The 15,351-nt window shown below is 42.4% G+C and overlaps 1 protein-coding gene across 2 annotated transcripts in view; it reads right to left on the bottom strand.

The window, feature by feature from the left end:
- The window catches only part of G3BP2 (GTPase activating protein (SH3 domain) binding protein 2), a 92,691-nt gene that overhangs the window by 57,572 nt on the left and 19,768 nt on the right, over positions 1-15,351 (bottom strand). Inside the window, exon 1 of one of the 2 annotated variants that reach the window (XM_010838156.1) lies at positions 8,666-8,715. The exons of the other annotated variant lie outside the window; for it this stretch is intronic. The gene's annotated coding sequence lies outside the window, so the exon portion shown is untranslated. Of the gene's footprint in view, positions 1-8,665; positions 8,716-15,351 lie in introns of those variants that run through there. 2 annotated transcript variants of the gene reach the window in all.

Genomic DNA, 15,351 nt, shown 5'->3' with positions numbered 1-15,351 from the left:
CATATCTGAGGTTACTGATATTTCTCCTAGCAATCTTGATTTCAGCTTGTGCTTCTTCCAGCCCAGCATTTCTCATGATGTTCTCTGCATATAAGTTAAATAAGCAGGGTGACAATATACAGCCTTGATGTACTCTTTTTCCTATTTGGAACCAGTCTGTTGTTCCATGTCCAGTTCTAACTGTTGCTTCCTGACCTGCATGTAGCACTTTCAGGGCCTCAGCAAAACAGGCTTCAGACCTAGAGGGAAAGTGAAATTCTTGGAAGAAAAGACAAGCAGTATTCTGGTGCCCAGGAGGAAAGGTGGTATAACTGTAGCCCTTGCCAGGTACCACAGGCTCAATTCAGGCCTACCTGGGTTATAGCAGTAAGACTCAATTCTAAGATCTGTCAAATTGTGATCCTTCTCAGTTGCTACCATGATCATGTCCTAAACAAGTTGAGTCCAAGCCTGGACGTGTTGGGTGCTAGTGTCCAAGGCCTCAAGTTTGTTTTTGGCTTTTTTTTTTGGCTGTGCCATATGACATGCAGGATCTTAGTTCCCCAACCAGGAATTGAACCTGGGCCCCCTGCAGCAGAAGTGAGGAGTCTTAAACCACTGAACCACCAGGGAAGTCCCCAGGTCCTAAAGTTGAAGGCAGGAGTTGAGCTAAGAAGTCCAAGGTGAGCCAAATCAACCTGGATACCCCCAGAAATTAGCCAGAAACATGGATCAGGAGCTCAGGAAATAAGTTGAGCTTGAAAGAGAGATTTGGGAGCCAAAGAATTGAAGCTAAGGAGTGAGCTGTAAGACAGAAGCACAGGTGACTCTCACAGCCTAAAGTGGAGCTGCAATTAAGGCATGAAGGGAGAGGAAGCAGCTACCATAGTAGTCAAAGACTCACACAAAACATGGGTAGAACAGAATCACTTAGCATCACAGAGGATAAGAGGACAAGAAGTTCAAACAAAGGGCCTCTTACTAGTCACCTACCAAAGAAAGGACACACAGCAGAGACTGAAATGATGTCCAGAATCCGGCTGGTAACCTTCAAAAGAATTTTCACAAAACCAGATCTCAAGGATTTAAGAGTAGGATGTTAGAGGCTGCCAAACAAATCGGTTGGTATTTATGGTAGTAAAGTTTGAGCTGTGTTTGTTTTGGCTGTGGAGTTGCTAGGCTATGACAAGCACACACTGAACTCCTGCCCCACTACCCGCCTTTTACGTCAGGAACTCTAAGATATCACCTGGATTACTCAGTCTTCAGTTCAGTTCAGTTCAGTCGCTCAGTCGTGTCCGACTCTTTGCGACCCCATGAACTGCATCATGCCAGGCCTCGCTGTCCATCACCAACTCCCGGAGTTCACTCAAACTCATGTCCATACCTGGTCCTGATTAATAACGTATTGGTTGCATTTCTTCTTTTTCAACGTGGAAGTCAATGGCTCTCTAATTCCAACTCTGGTTGCCAACAATCCATCATGGAGTGGGCTGTGTTAAACAAAGGACCACGGGGCTCATGCCTTTGAGAACAGAAAGAGGGTTACCAAGCAGCAGACTGTGAAGAAAGGGATACGGTCTTGCCCTCCGTTTCGTATTTGTTTTTACTTGCCAGTGCCCAGAGGCCTTGGCATAATACACTGAAAAGTGTAAATAATGCAGGCATGGCCGACAATTGCCAGCCTTCTAGCAGTTGTCCCCAGTCATCAGTGTCATCATGGAAAGAGGACTAAATCAGGAATGCGGACACCAATGGGCAGGCTGCTAATTTTATAATTGTAATCCTTTTACAAAGTTCCCTCTTCACATGCATGAAAAGGGTAACATGAAGTTGAATTCACAGCATTTTCCACATGGCAGGTGCTCAAATAGACGTGTTTAAGTAGTCAGAAAATGGTCACTTGTAAAAAAAAGTTAAGAAAAAAGAAACATGACTCCCTTAAAAGGTAAAAAACTTACATTCGGACTTTATTTTCATCCTCTTTAAAAAGACAAGTAGATTGGGCTTTTTCATAGGCAGCACCAAAACCAGAAACCTTAGTGAAAATAACTTAAGAAAATTAATATCATAAAGTTCATGTATTTTGCTGAAAGATTTATGGACAAAATGAAATGATATCTGGCATTGAATATAACAAATAACATAGGGGAAGTAGGTAAGAATACAAATAAAATAAGGTTAGCTTTGAATTGATCATTATTTAAGCTTGGTGACAAATATGTGGAGATTTAATATAACCACCTCTCTATTTTTATTTGTTTGACATTTTCCATAAGATAAACTTTGTAAAAGTAATACTTTTATAAGTAGGATAATATTTTGTAAATAAAGTTGAAAAGCAAGCAATGAACTAGGGGGAAATGATGCAAGATGCTGCACTATCAGGGTTTATATCCTTAAGGGAGAAAGACTTCTTACAAATGAATGATAAAGACTAACAGCTAATAGAAAAAAAATGCCAGGAATGGGTAACTCACAAAAGAAGAAATACAAAAAGCTAATAATCATATGAAAACATATTCAATTTCACTAATGATGGGAGACAGAACAATGGCCCCCTGAAGGATGTCTGAGTCCTAATCCACAGACATGTGAATATGTTATTTTACATGGCAAAAAAGGGATTCACCAGATGTCATTGATTAAGCATTTGGGGATGGGGAGGCAGTCCAGAATTATCTGGGTGGGCCCAAAGTAATCCCAAGGGTCCCCTAGAGAGGGAAGCAAGAGGGCCTCTGTTAGAGAGGGAAGCAAGAGGGCCTCTGTTAGAGAGGAAGGACAAAGGAAGCAGAGTCAGGACAGAACTTCAACAATGCTATGTGGCAGGTTTTGAAGATGGAGGAAGGGACCCATGAGCCAAGAAGAGCAAGTAGCTTCTAGAAACTGGCACAGGCAAAAAAACTGATTCTCCCCTGGAGCCTCTGGAAGGAAGCAGTCCTGCTGACACCTTGACATTAGCCCAGTTCCAGTGCTGGAGGAAAACACAACGCTGGCTGATCTCACTTTAAATTTCAGCCCACTGACTTCCAGCAGGCCCTTAGGGACCCTACCACCACAGGCACTGCAATCATGCAACATTTCCTATCAATTCACTCTCCTAAAAGACTATATCACAGCTTCTCTGTCATCCTCAAGGTGCCAGCTTCCCCCACTTCCCCCCCAACACATGCTCTTTGGTGCTGCTGTCTGCTAGAGAGACTTAATTCCACAACAGTCAAGAGTGACGAAGTCACTTGCACACTCTCCCAGCTGTCAGCATCTGCACCCACCCACTCTTCTGCCCCACCTGCTGCTTTACCTACACTGCGCTCCCACCTAAGGCCAATCCTCCCTTCTCAGGTACTCAAGAGCATCACTCCTGCAGTTCTCCAACATCACCAGTCTTTCTCTCCACTGGATCATTCTCATCAGCACATGCTACTCTGCTCAGTCGATTCACTCGTGTCTGACTCTTTTCGACCCCATGGACCATAGCCTACCAGGCTCCTCTGTCTATGGGATTTTCCCAGCAAGAATTCTAGAGTGGGTTCCCATGCCCTCCTCCAAAAATCTTCCAAAAACCCAGGGATCACACCCGCGTTTCCTGCGTCTCCTGTATTGCAGGTGGATTCTTTACTGCTGAGCCACCAGAGAAGCCCTAATAAATGGACTTTAAAGCAATAACAAACTTTCCTACCACATTCCCCTCTAGCTACCATTCCATTTCTCTGCTTCTCCTTAGAGTAAAATTCCTCAAAAAAGAGTTTTCTATACTTGGCTGTCTCTAATTCCTCTTCTCTTTTTGTGCCCATTCCCGTTGGTGCCATGCTCAGCACAGAGCTGCATGGTAGGAATCATTTCCATTTACAGAAGAGAGAACTTGTTCAAAACCGGTTACACATCAGTTCACAGCTGACTCTGAAGGCTGGTCTGTTCCTATCCACTGCTTCAGCTTGGCCCTCCCACTGTCCTTTCTTACTTTCTCCCACAAACTGGACCACTCAGCCAGCCTCCTGTAACACTAGGCCTATGTGCATGTCTTATAAAGTGTTTATAAGATTTGATTCTAATTAGTTTATGAGCCACAGCATACTTTATTGATTTTGAAACTATTATATTTCAGATTTTATCTGCCTGTTCTCTTGTAGCTCTTGCTTTTAGGGAAGATCTCATGAATATTCCCCCATATCACCAATTCGTTTATTCATTATTTTCATTTTCAGTAATACATACTCAACGCAAAAATGTAGAAAATGGGAAGCAAGACTACATCGGCCATAATTATGCCATTGAATACAAATAATGTTAGCACTTTTATTTCCTTCCGTTTAAATATGTATGCTTTTTCTAGTTATAAGCATAGCAAATATGGAAAGTAAACCTGTATTATCCATTAAGATATGCAAAGAAATCAACATAAACAAAAATAGGAGTACTTAAGGACATGAATGGATGTTTTAAACATATGAATGTTTAATTCAGCATGAAAAAAATAAATATCCATCAATAAAAGGTTAACATAATATATTTCCTCTTCTGTAAATTCAAAATACTAGTACTTTATGATATTGTTATAAGAACTAAATCAAAAAATGTTTAGAAAGCATATAATATATTAAATACAACTGATCAGAAAGCATATTATTTGTATAACAGCTTATCTCCTCAACCCTATATTTTCTAACAAGCCCTTTCCAGCTCAGGTCAAATTTCTTTAACTTGGCATCATTATTCTAGAAAGCCTCATTACTCTTTGGATTTCTAGGTTCCAAAGAGATGAGGTCATTCTGTCAACCCAACCGATAAAGGGTATTTCTTCTTCTGTGTCCGTCCTACTTCCCAAAAAGATAAGGTCTGCTACATTATTTTGTAGGTATTGGATCTTTTCTCCAGCTTTAGCCATAATTTACCAGTTCTAACCTTTCAAGAGTTGACCGCTCAGCCTGCGCTTTTCCCTTTCTCTTTTGGTGGCTACTTCCTCACAGTTTTTATTCACTTCTTCTCCCTTGGGGTAGCAAGCTCTGGTCTTTTTAATCCTGTATTTAGTTTCCATGTCCGTCTTTGGCATATCACAAAAATCAAGCTAAAATAAAACTCCCAGCAAGTAGGAGAATGCTTGCACAATAAATATTTCTTGAATGACCAAGATTATTTTTTACTATCATAAAAAGCAAAAAGGGTGCTGAAAATATACTATTAGAGTTTATTAGAAAGTGAAAGTGAAATCACTCAGTCCTGTCCGACTCTTCGAGACCCCATGGACTGTAGCCTATCAGGTTCCTCCGTCCATGGGATTTTCCAGGCAAGAGTGCTGGAGTGGATTGCCATTTCCTTCTCCAGGGGATCTTCGCGACCCAGGAATCGAACCCAGGTCTCCTGCATTGCAGGCAGATGCTTTACCATCTGAGCCACCAGGGAAGTTTATTAATTCCACACTTAAAACCAGGAGATTAACTAGAATTAGACTAATCATTCTAAACCATTTGGTTTGAATCAAATTGTTTTCTTACTCCTCTTAATTTGCTAAAAGGAATCTTGTTGAGTAAACAATATTTTACGCTTGGAACAACAATGTCATCTGGATCCAGTAAATAATATCCTGGTCACTATGTTTGTTTTTATTTGTTTTATATTCTAGTCACTTGTTTGAAGGTTTCCGGGCTCAAATACAAATACTGATATAATTTGGGAGAAGAATTTCATCCAATTATCTTCTACCCACTGGAATATTCTAGAGTAGAAAGGTCCCGAATATGTCACTGTAGCATAACACTTATTTTGAGCAGAAGGCATTTGAGTTCTTGAAATCTCTTGTCTGGGTAAGAGCAGAGCCTCCCCAAAGAACTCAAAGAACCCAACTGTCAGAAGTCAACCAAAGAACATTCTTATCACCAGAGATCATGAGAAGTCACCACACCACACCAACACAGACATTGTCACAAAAACTACCATACTGTCTCCTGCCAAACCTATATGCAGGTCAAAAAGCAACAGAACTGGACATGGAACAACTGACTGGTTCAAAATTGGGAAAGGAGTACAACGATGCTGTACATTGTCACCCTGTTTATTTCACTTCATTTGAAATGCTGGGCTGGATGAAGCACAAGCTGGAATCAAGATTGCCAGGATAAATATGAACAACTTCAGATAAGGAGATGATACCACTTTAATGGCAGAAAGTGAAGAGGAATTAAAGAGCCTTTTGATGAGGGTGGAGAGAAGAGTGGAAAAGCTGGCTTAAAATTCAACATTCAGAAAACTAAGATCATGGCATCTGATCTCATGACTTCCTGGCAAATAGAAGGGAAAATGGAGAAGGAAATGGCAACCCATTCCAGTATTCTTGCCTGGAGAATCCCAGGGACAGGGGAGCCTGGTGGGTTGCCCTCTACAGGGTTGCACAGAGTCAGACAAGATGGAAGCGACTTAGCAGCAGCAGAAGCAGCAGCAGCAGAAGGGGAAAAAGTGGAAGCAGTAACAGATTTTATTTTCTTAAGCTCCAAAATCACTGCTGACAGTGACTGCAGCCATGAAATTCAAAGATGCTTCCTCCTTAGAAGGAAAGCTATGACAAACCTAGACAACATATTTAAAAACAGAGGCATCACTTTGCTGACAAAGGTCCGTATAGTCAAAGCTATGGTCTTTCCAATAGTCATGTATGGATATAAGAGTTGGACCATAAAGAAGGCTGAGCGCCCGAGAATTGCTTTCTAACTGTGGTGTTGGAAAAGATTCTTGAGTGTCCCTTGGACTACATGGAGATCACACCAGTCAATCCTAAAGGAAATCAGTCCTGAATATTCATTGGAAGGACTGATGCTGAAGCTCAAGCTGCATCCAAGACTTTGGCCACCTGATGCAAAGAGCCCTCTCACTGGAAAAGACCTTGATGCTGGGTAAGAGTGAAGGCAAAAAGAGAAGGGGGCGGCAGAGGATGAGATGGTTAGATGGCATCACCGACTCAGTGGACATGAATGTGAGCAAACTCTGGGACATAGTGGAGGACAGAGGAGCCTGGAATGCCACAGTCCATGGGGTCGCAGAGTCGGACATCACCACCAACTCCCGTGATACTTCTCAGGGCCCATTTACCTTTCCAAAAACTTGTCTCTTTTCCAATACAGGCCCTTTCTCCCTCTCCCTTGTCTTAAGAAGTCTCTTGTTTTCCTGCAAATGCCCTTCTCCCCTTCCCTTTCCTCCATTAAAATGGTATATAATCCCCAAATCCTAACTTCCCCCAGAGTCACATTCTCTGTGAACTCCTATACATACGTTAATAAAAACGAATGATTGAATTGTGTTTTTTTCCTTAACTGTCCTTTGTCAGTTGAATTCAAAGGCACTCCAACAACTGAACCTAAGAGTATAGAGCAATTCTTTCTCCTTGACAACCTGACAATCCAATATTTCACGGCAAATACTCAGTTGTAAATCTCTAATAGGCCCTGCTATAAGTATAAGCATTATTTATCGTTGTATCAGCAGAAGTACGGGCTTCTCTGGTAGCTCAGATGGTAACAAATCCACCTGTGATGCCGGAGACCTGGGTTGGGAAGATCCCCTGGAGAGGGGCATGGCAACCCACTCCAGTATTCTTCTTGGAGAATCCCATGGACGGAGGAACCTGGCGGGCTCCAGTCCATAGAGTCGTAAAGAGTTGGACACAAATGAGTGACTAAGCACAGCACAGCATAGCAGAAGTATATTCGGAAGCTACAAGCAAGGTGATTACTGCCCTGGACATCCCTGCCCACCAGGCCCATGCTGGAGTTTGGAAATGAGATTGGCATGAGAAACAGCAGAGATGTGTCAATGGCCCAGAAGAGACTTCTAAGTGCTTCCATGAGGTAAATCTGGACCTAACCGGACTGAAGACCCTTCTCACTGACAGAGAAGGGCAGTTGGTCAACATTGAAAGGATAAAAGAAAGGCACCCAGGGCCCAGTCTGGAGGTGATTCCTGCAGCCCAGGGCTACCGCCACTCCCCCACTCCACTTCCACAGCACAGAGAGCAGTCTCCTAACTTCCTCTGCTGAAGGACTGTCCTTAAAATCACTCACAAGCTTCTGTTCCAACGGAGCAGGCACTTAACAAGTAAATGCTTACAGAAGGAAGGAAGGAAGGAAGAAGGCTCCCACAAGCAAGCTTCTGAGTGTAATCTGGCTTCCTTGTAACTTCCTGTGGGAAGAAAAAGTGCTGACAAGTAGTCTCTTCCTTCCGACAGTTACTACATCTTCTTACACATTAACAAATGAACAGACTTCAGGCTGGTGCAAGGTTCAGTTAGCAGAAGCCAGTTTCTCTGGGTTTCAAGCAATTTATGGACCAGTTGTGAGGACTAGACACTCAGAGATCTGACACAGTATGAGGGAGCAGTCCCTAGTCCACAGAACTCCACCTGTCCATCCTCCCATCCAGGACACTTGCCAATTAGGCAACTTCCACTGATAGCCTCTCCCCCTGGCCATCCTTTCATTCAACAGCTATTTACTAAGTGTCTACAAGAGTCTTCCCTGATAGCTCAGTTGGTAAAGAATCTTTCTGCAATGCAGGAGACCCTGGTTCAATTCCTGGGTCAGGAAGATCCGCTGGAGAAGAGACAGGCTACCCACTCCAGTATTCTGGCCTGGAGAGTTCCATGGGCTCACAAAGAGTCGGACACAACTGAGCAAGTTTCACACACGAGTCAAACACTAACCTGGATGAAGGCCTGTGAAACAGACAAAGCTGGGTTCTTGGCCTTCTGTAGACCGAGGTCTGCTGAACTATACAACAGGGAAATTTAACACAGCTGGATAAAATCTGTGAGAGAAGCAGATTCTGGGGGGTGGGGCACTGAAACGGAAAGAGAATAGCCAACTTTGTGGATGGGAAGTGGCCTAGGCAGAGGGTAAGCAGGGGCAAATTCCTGAAAGTAAGAACAGTTAGGAACTGAAAGTTATTTACTGAAGCTGGAGTTTAGGAAGTTGGGGTAATGAGAGGGCAAATTTGAAGCCTCAAGGACTTTTATAAATCAAACATTTTAAATTTTATCTGAAGGCAATGGGGAAGTACTGACTTATGTTAGCCAAGAGAGAAACCAGAAATAGTTTCCTTCTTAAAAATATCACACAGGGTCCAATAAGAACAAAGGAAGGAGCAGGAGAAAGACAGAAGGCAAGGTGTGCGTTTAATATCTTAGGCAACTGGCCTAATATCTTACGTTGCATTCATAATTCCTTCCCCACTTTCACTATTCATTTGACTTATAAAATGTTTTCAAGGTCATTTCATTTTTTTTATTATGAGGTGGATTAGAAGATCTATTTTGACCTAAATATAATTTCATTTTATGGCAATATCTCTCATCTAATCACAGAGGAAATGCTTCTCTTGATAAATATACTTTGGTTCTTAGGCTAAATGTCCTCTGTAATTTTTCTAAGAATTTTTATTTATTTATTATTTATTTTTAATCTCTAGCCCTGCCCTGAGATTTCCTAAACTCAGTGCCCAATTTAGGGAGGATATGCCCAGAAGGGATAATCCCCACGGAGGGGAGGGTACGTTTAACTCCCTGAGGTCCCCACCTGTAGTTCCTCAAAGATGCAAATTGCCCACCTGAGGAAACAGAACACCCACACCAGCCTGAGCTGCACCTTCAGGCTACCTAAGAGGTAAAAGCCCACCAAGAGAAAACAAGATCTGTTTTATTCTCAAAAGCAAAAGCACAGAGGCAGAACCTGAAGGAGGCTCTAGTTTACCCTTTCAATGGAAGTCAAGATTATGGACTAGAGCCAAATTAAATCACTTTTGTAATTTCTTACAGATTTTCCTAGGCTTGTTTCCAGTCAGTTCCCCAGCAGGGATTAGCTGTAAAGCTTATTTAGAAAACAAAAGGCTTGTGCTGAGCAGGACTGCCTGAGAGCACTTCCCACCCACACTGGGCCTGGGGAGAGGGGTCTCCCAAGAAAGAGTGAAAGTAGGGGCAGCCAGGCCAGGAAAGAAGGCGGGGGTGGGGTGGGGGGGCACATGTGGAGCAGTTCCCAAGGGACACTGGAAATGTTTTTCTACAGTCACCTATGACAGTTCACATCTGAGCACTGCCAGTGTCCTTTAGAGCTGGTAGAGGGTGAATAAGGACCTGTAATATAGCAGAGAACTATATTCGACAACTTGTAATCATCCATAATGACAAGAATCTGAAAAAGTATATATAACTGAATCATTTTGCTGTACATCTGAAACACAACATCGTAAATTAACTATACTTCAATAATAATAATAATAATAAAAACATAAAGAGCTTCTCTGGTGACTCAGTGGTTAAAGAATCTGCCTGCTGATGTAAGAGACACAGGTTCAATCCCTAGTCCAGGAAGATTTCATATGCCTTCAGTTCAGTTCAGTTGCTCAGTCATGTCTGACTCTTTGGGACCCCATGGTCTGCAGCATGCCAGGCTTCCCTGGCCATCACCAACTCCCGGAGCTTGCTCAAACTCATGTCCATTAAGTTGGTGATGCCATCCAACCATTTCACCCTGTCGTGCCCTTCTCCTTCTGCCTTCAATCTTTCCCAGCATCAGGGTCTTTTCCAATGAGTCAGTTCTCTTCATCAGGTGGCCAAAGAATTGAAAGTTCAGCTTCAGCATCAGTCCTTCTGATAAATATTCAGGACTGATTTCCTTTAGGATTGACTGGTTTGATCTCCTTGCAGTCCAAGGACTCAAGAGTCTCCTCCAACGCCACAGTTCAAAAGCATCAATTCTTCGGTGCTCAGCTTTCTTTATAGTCCAACTCTTACACGACTACTGGAAAAACCAGAGCTTTGACTAGACAGACCTTCATTGGCAAAGTAATGTCTCTGCTTTTAAATATCCTATCTAGGTTGGTCATAGCTTTTCTTCCAAGGAGCAAGCATCTTTTAATTTCATGGCTGTAGTCACCACCTGCAGTGATTTTGGAGCCCCCCCAAAATAGTTTCTCACTGTTTCCATAGTTTCCCCATCTATTTGCCATGAAGTGATGGGACCAGATGCCATGATCTTAGTCTAAGATCATGACTTGGAGCAACTAAATCCCTGAGCCACAACTACTGAGCCCATGTGCTGCAACTACTGGAGCCCGGGTGTCCCACAGCCCGCTCTGCAACAAGGGAAGCCACTGTAATAAGAAGCCAGTACACGGCAACTGTGAGCAGCCCCTGGCTGCCACAACTAGAGAAAGCCCCCACAGCAGCGAAGATCCAGCACAGCCAAAACTAAATAAATAAAATAATTAAAAAGAAAACAAAGTGTTAAGGGAAAGGGAAAGGGAAGTCGCTCAGTCATGTCCGACTCTTAGCGACCCCATGGACTATAGCCAATCAGGCTCCTCCATCCATGGGATTTTCCAGGCAAGAGTACTGGAGTGGGGTGCCATTGCCTTCTCCAAATTAACCTAAGAGTTCATCAATAGATTGTTGGCTACAGAAATTAGGAATTATCTGGGTAGTGATATTTTATAGAGCCATGTGAAATATAACATTAATCTGTATATCACCATGAAAATAAATATATTAATTCAAAGATACTTAACAGTATAACTTCCTTTCAGTAAAAATACCCATCGAAGTATCAGTGATGGCTACCTCGAGAAAGTGAGATTTTTTTAACTTCATTCAATTCCCTACTACTTGATTTTTTAAAAATAGAAATAGATTATTTTAAAAATCAAAATTAAAGAAAAGCTATTCAATTCTGAGTACCCGACAAGCTTTCCACGTTTTAACCAGCAGTAAGTAGACCCCAGGAAGTGGTTGGCCATTGCCCTACTGCACCCCAGTCCCTAGTACCATGCTTGGCATGGTGGTGGTGCTTGGTCAATAAGCCAGGTCACTCTTTAGTAAAGTGAGGTGGAAGCACATGAGAACATAGAGCTTTTTTAATCCTAAAATCTGAGTCAGTTGGTAGAGGGTAAAGGAGCTGTGGGAAAGGGCTATGAAGGAGGAATGAGTGTAAGGGCTTCTCAGTACCTAGATCATTGGATATCAGAAAGCCTTACTAGCCTTGAAACCAGTGGATTATTTTAAGAACAGCTATAACTTATTGAGCACAGGAAGAGTGCTTAGCATAGTGAGTGCTTGCTATATGCCGGGTCCTGTTTAAGATTCTTCACATGTGCACGTGTACATATTGATATATAACATAACACACACATCTTACTCATTTAATCCTCAAGTAGTCATATCAGGTTGGCTCTATTATTCTATTTTATAGTTGAGGAAATAGTCTCAGAGAGGGTATATACGTAGCAAGATATCATTCACAGGTGAGTCCTTTGGAAACTCTACTAAGATTCTACTAACTCTTGGACTTCAGCTAGTCTAATACACCTGAATATTGAGGCAGTATTGAGTATTCTTGCATAGTGTCATAGACTCTGTAGCCCCAGTGGATTTGAATCCCAAGCTGTGCTTCTTTCTGGCTGTGTGACTTTGGCCAAATAACCACAAAGTGGCATGATAACAGTAGGTACGCTACTAACCATCTAAGAGTAGTTATGAGGATTGTTTTAGCTAATACCTGCAAACCCCACTCCAGTACTCTTGCCTGGAAAATCCCATGGACAGAGGAGCCTGGTAGGCTGCACTCCATGGGGTCGCGACTGAGCGACTTAACTGTCACTTTTCACTTTCATGCACTGGAGACTGAAATGGCAACCCACTCCAGTGTTCTTGCCTGGAGAACCCCAGGGAAGGCGGAGCCTGGTGGGCTGCCATCTATGGGGTCGCAGAGAGTCAGACGAGACTGAAGCGACTTAGCAGCAGCAGCAGCAAAGTCCTTAGAACAATGCCTGGAACACAGTACATGTTCAATAAAAGTTAGCCACTACTAAGGGTCCACATTAGATCACAAATAGCAAATCAGAGTGCAAAGGACTATCCTGATAGCAGCGAGAAATGAAAGCTAACAACCTTAATAACAAAAGGGAAATGTAAAAGCATAAATAACCAACTATAAACATAGAAACGTGTTTGATGGGAGAAGAGCATAATAAAAAATATGTGGGCATGACACATGGTCCTTCAGTCCTGCACATTCATAACCAGGTGAGGGAGAAGGAATGAACTTGAAATAATATCTATAAAATTTCAAATAATCATCAAATTGATGAATACCATTTATATTTCTTCTATTGGTTAGCTTTATTAGAATCCTGAAGAAAAAGTAAAAGTGTCAGTTACTCAGTCATTTCCAACTCTGCAACCCCATGGACGGTAGCCCACCAGGCTCCTCTGTCCACGGAATTCTTTAGGCAAGAATAGTGGAGTGGGTTGCCATTCCCTTCTCCAGGCAACTTCCACACCCAGGGATCAAACTCAGCTCTTCTGCATTGCAGATAGATTCTTACCTACCATCTGAGCCACCTATTGGATAGCTTTATTAGAATCCTAGGATTTAACACATCAATGCAGAAAAATGTTGATTGACCTCAGTCTTGCCAAATGTAAATTTTATAAAATTAAAATAAATTTGTATCATTCAAATTTTATAACATTTATTCAGAGCAGAATTGGATTTAATAAAAGTAGAATCCATTATTCAACCTGTGGCAGATTCATTTCGATATATGGCAAAGCCAATACAATATTGTAAAGTTAAAAAATAAAATTAAATTAAAAAAAAAAGATTGAATCTTGAGAATAAAGATGTAAACATAATCCCATCCCAATGGAATGAATTAGCTAATCTGATTTTCTTAGTTGTTATTCTTAATATCTGCTTTTTGGCCAATTTATATATTTATTTATTTCATAGTAAATTCAAATGCATATGCAACAAACAGACCCTCTATGATAAGAGTATGTGGGGTGGGAATTTACAAAATGAGTTAGGACAGTGCTGAGTGCTGGAGTGGTTACTCCCTGCTGGGGACAGGTGTTGTCTGAAAGGAAGCAGCCTCAATGCCAAACCAGGCACCGTGAGGGTGGTTCTAAGGAAGACTGGCAGGTCTCTCCCTTGCCGTGTCTCTTACCCTGATAAGGGATCTTGCATTTTGTTCTGCCAGACCCCAAGCACCAAGTCTGGTAAATGATTCTTCAATGCTGGGAGTAAAAGGGCTCAATCTGCATCAATAGTTCAAGAGCTAGAAGACAGGATCAATACACTCTCCTCATAAACCAGATTATAAAGACTGGCATCACTCTCACTCTGAGCGTTTATTTTCCTGTGGTTAGCTCTTAGCAGATAGAACCCAGCTTGAGTCAGGCTCAGCTGTAGATCTGATTCATAGCCAGTGATGGGTCCACAGCCACGGAAGGGAAACGGTGCCTCCTAGAGGCCACCATGTTGGTGGCAGAAGTAATTTGTGAGAGACCTAAAGAGGTACTCTTGCCTGGAAAATCCAATGGATGGAGGAGCCTAGTAGGCTGCAGTCTATGGGGTCAAGAAGAGTTGGACACGACTGAGCAACTTCACTTTCACTTTTCACTTTCATGCATTGGAGAAGGAAATGGCAACCCACTCCATTGTTCTTGCCTGGAGAATCCCAAGGACGGGGGAGCCTGGTGGGCTGCCATCTATGGGGTCGCACAGAGTCAAACACGACTGAAGTGACTTAGCAGCAGCAGCAAAGAGGTACATCGTGGGGACACAATGATGACATTATGGTCCTGCTGACCTCTCTCCACTGGGATCTTCTTCAAGTATAAAATCTGAAAGTTTGCGGCTAATTTTTACTTCAAAAGTGTACTTTTTTCCCCCCACAAAATTATCTATCAGAAACATTGCTAACCGGTTAATCATAATTCCTTTCAATTCCATCAACTCACCTTCAACTGCAACTTGATGCTAAAGTCAGAATATTTGTGTCCCCCTAACAAATAGGGCCTTTGAGAAGTGATTAGATCATAGTGCCCTCAAGTTGGAGGCCTAAGAAACCTCCCTGGTCACTTCTGCCTTGTAAGGACACAGCAAAAAGACAAAAGTTTATGAACCAGGAAGCGGATCCTCACCAGACATGAAATCTGCCAGTGCCTTGGTCTTGGGCTCCAGTCTTCAGAACTGGGAGAAATAAATTTCTCCAGTCTATGGTATTCTATTTCAGTGGCTCAAATGGAGTAAGACCCTTGGGTAATAACAAACCAGCTCTAATGATGCTTGGCTTCAATTTTATTAGAGGATATAAGATAAAGTTGGCTACTTCAGTGTAATGTGGGAAAAAAGCTTACCTAACATACCACCACCGGAGAAGGCAATGGCACCCCACTCCAGTACTCTTGCCTGGAAAATCCCACGGAAGGAGGAGCCTGGTAGGCTGCAGTCCATGGGGTCGCTGAGGGTCGGACATGACTGAGCGACTTCACTTTCACTTTTCACTTTCATGCATTGGAGAAGGAAATGGCAACCCACTCCAGTGTTCTTA

The sequence above is a fragment of the Bison bison genome, unplaced genomic scaffold (assembly GCF_000754665.1).
Source record: "Bison bison bison isolate TAMUID 2011002044 unplaced genomic scaffold, Bison_UMD1.0 scf7180017864092, whole genome shotgun sequence".
NCBI lineage: Eukaryota > Metazoa > Chordata > Mammalia > Artiodactyla > Bovidae > Bison > Bison bison.
This window is presented reverse-complemented; position numbering and strand designations above follow the sequence as displayed.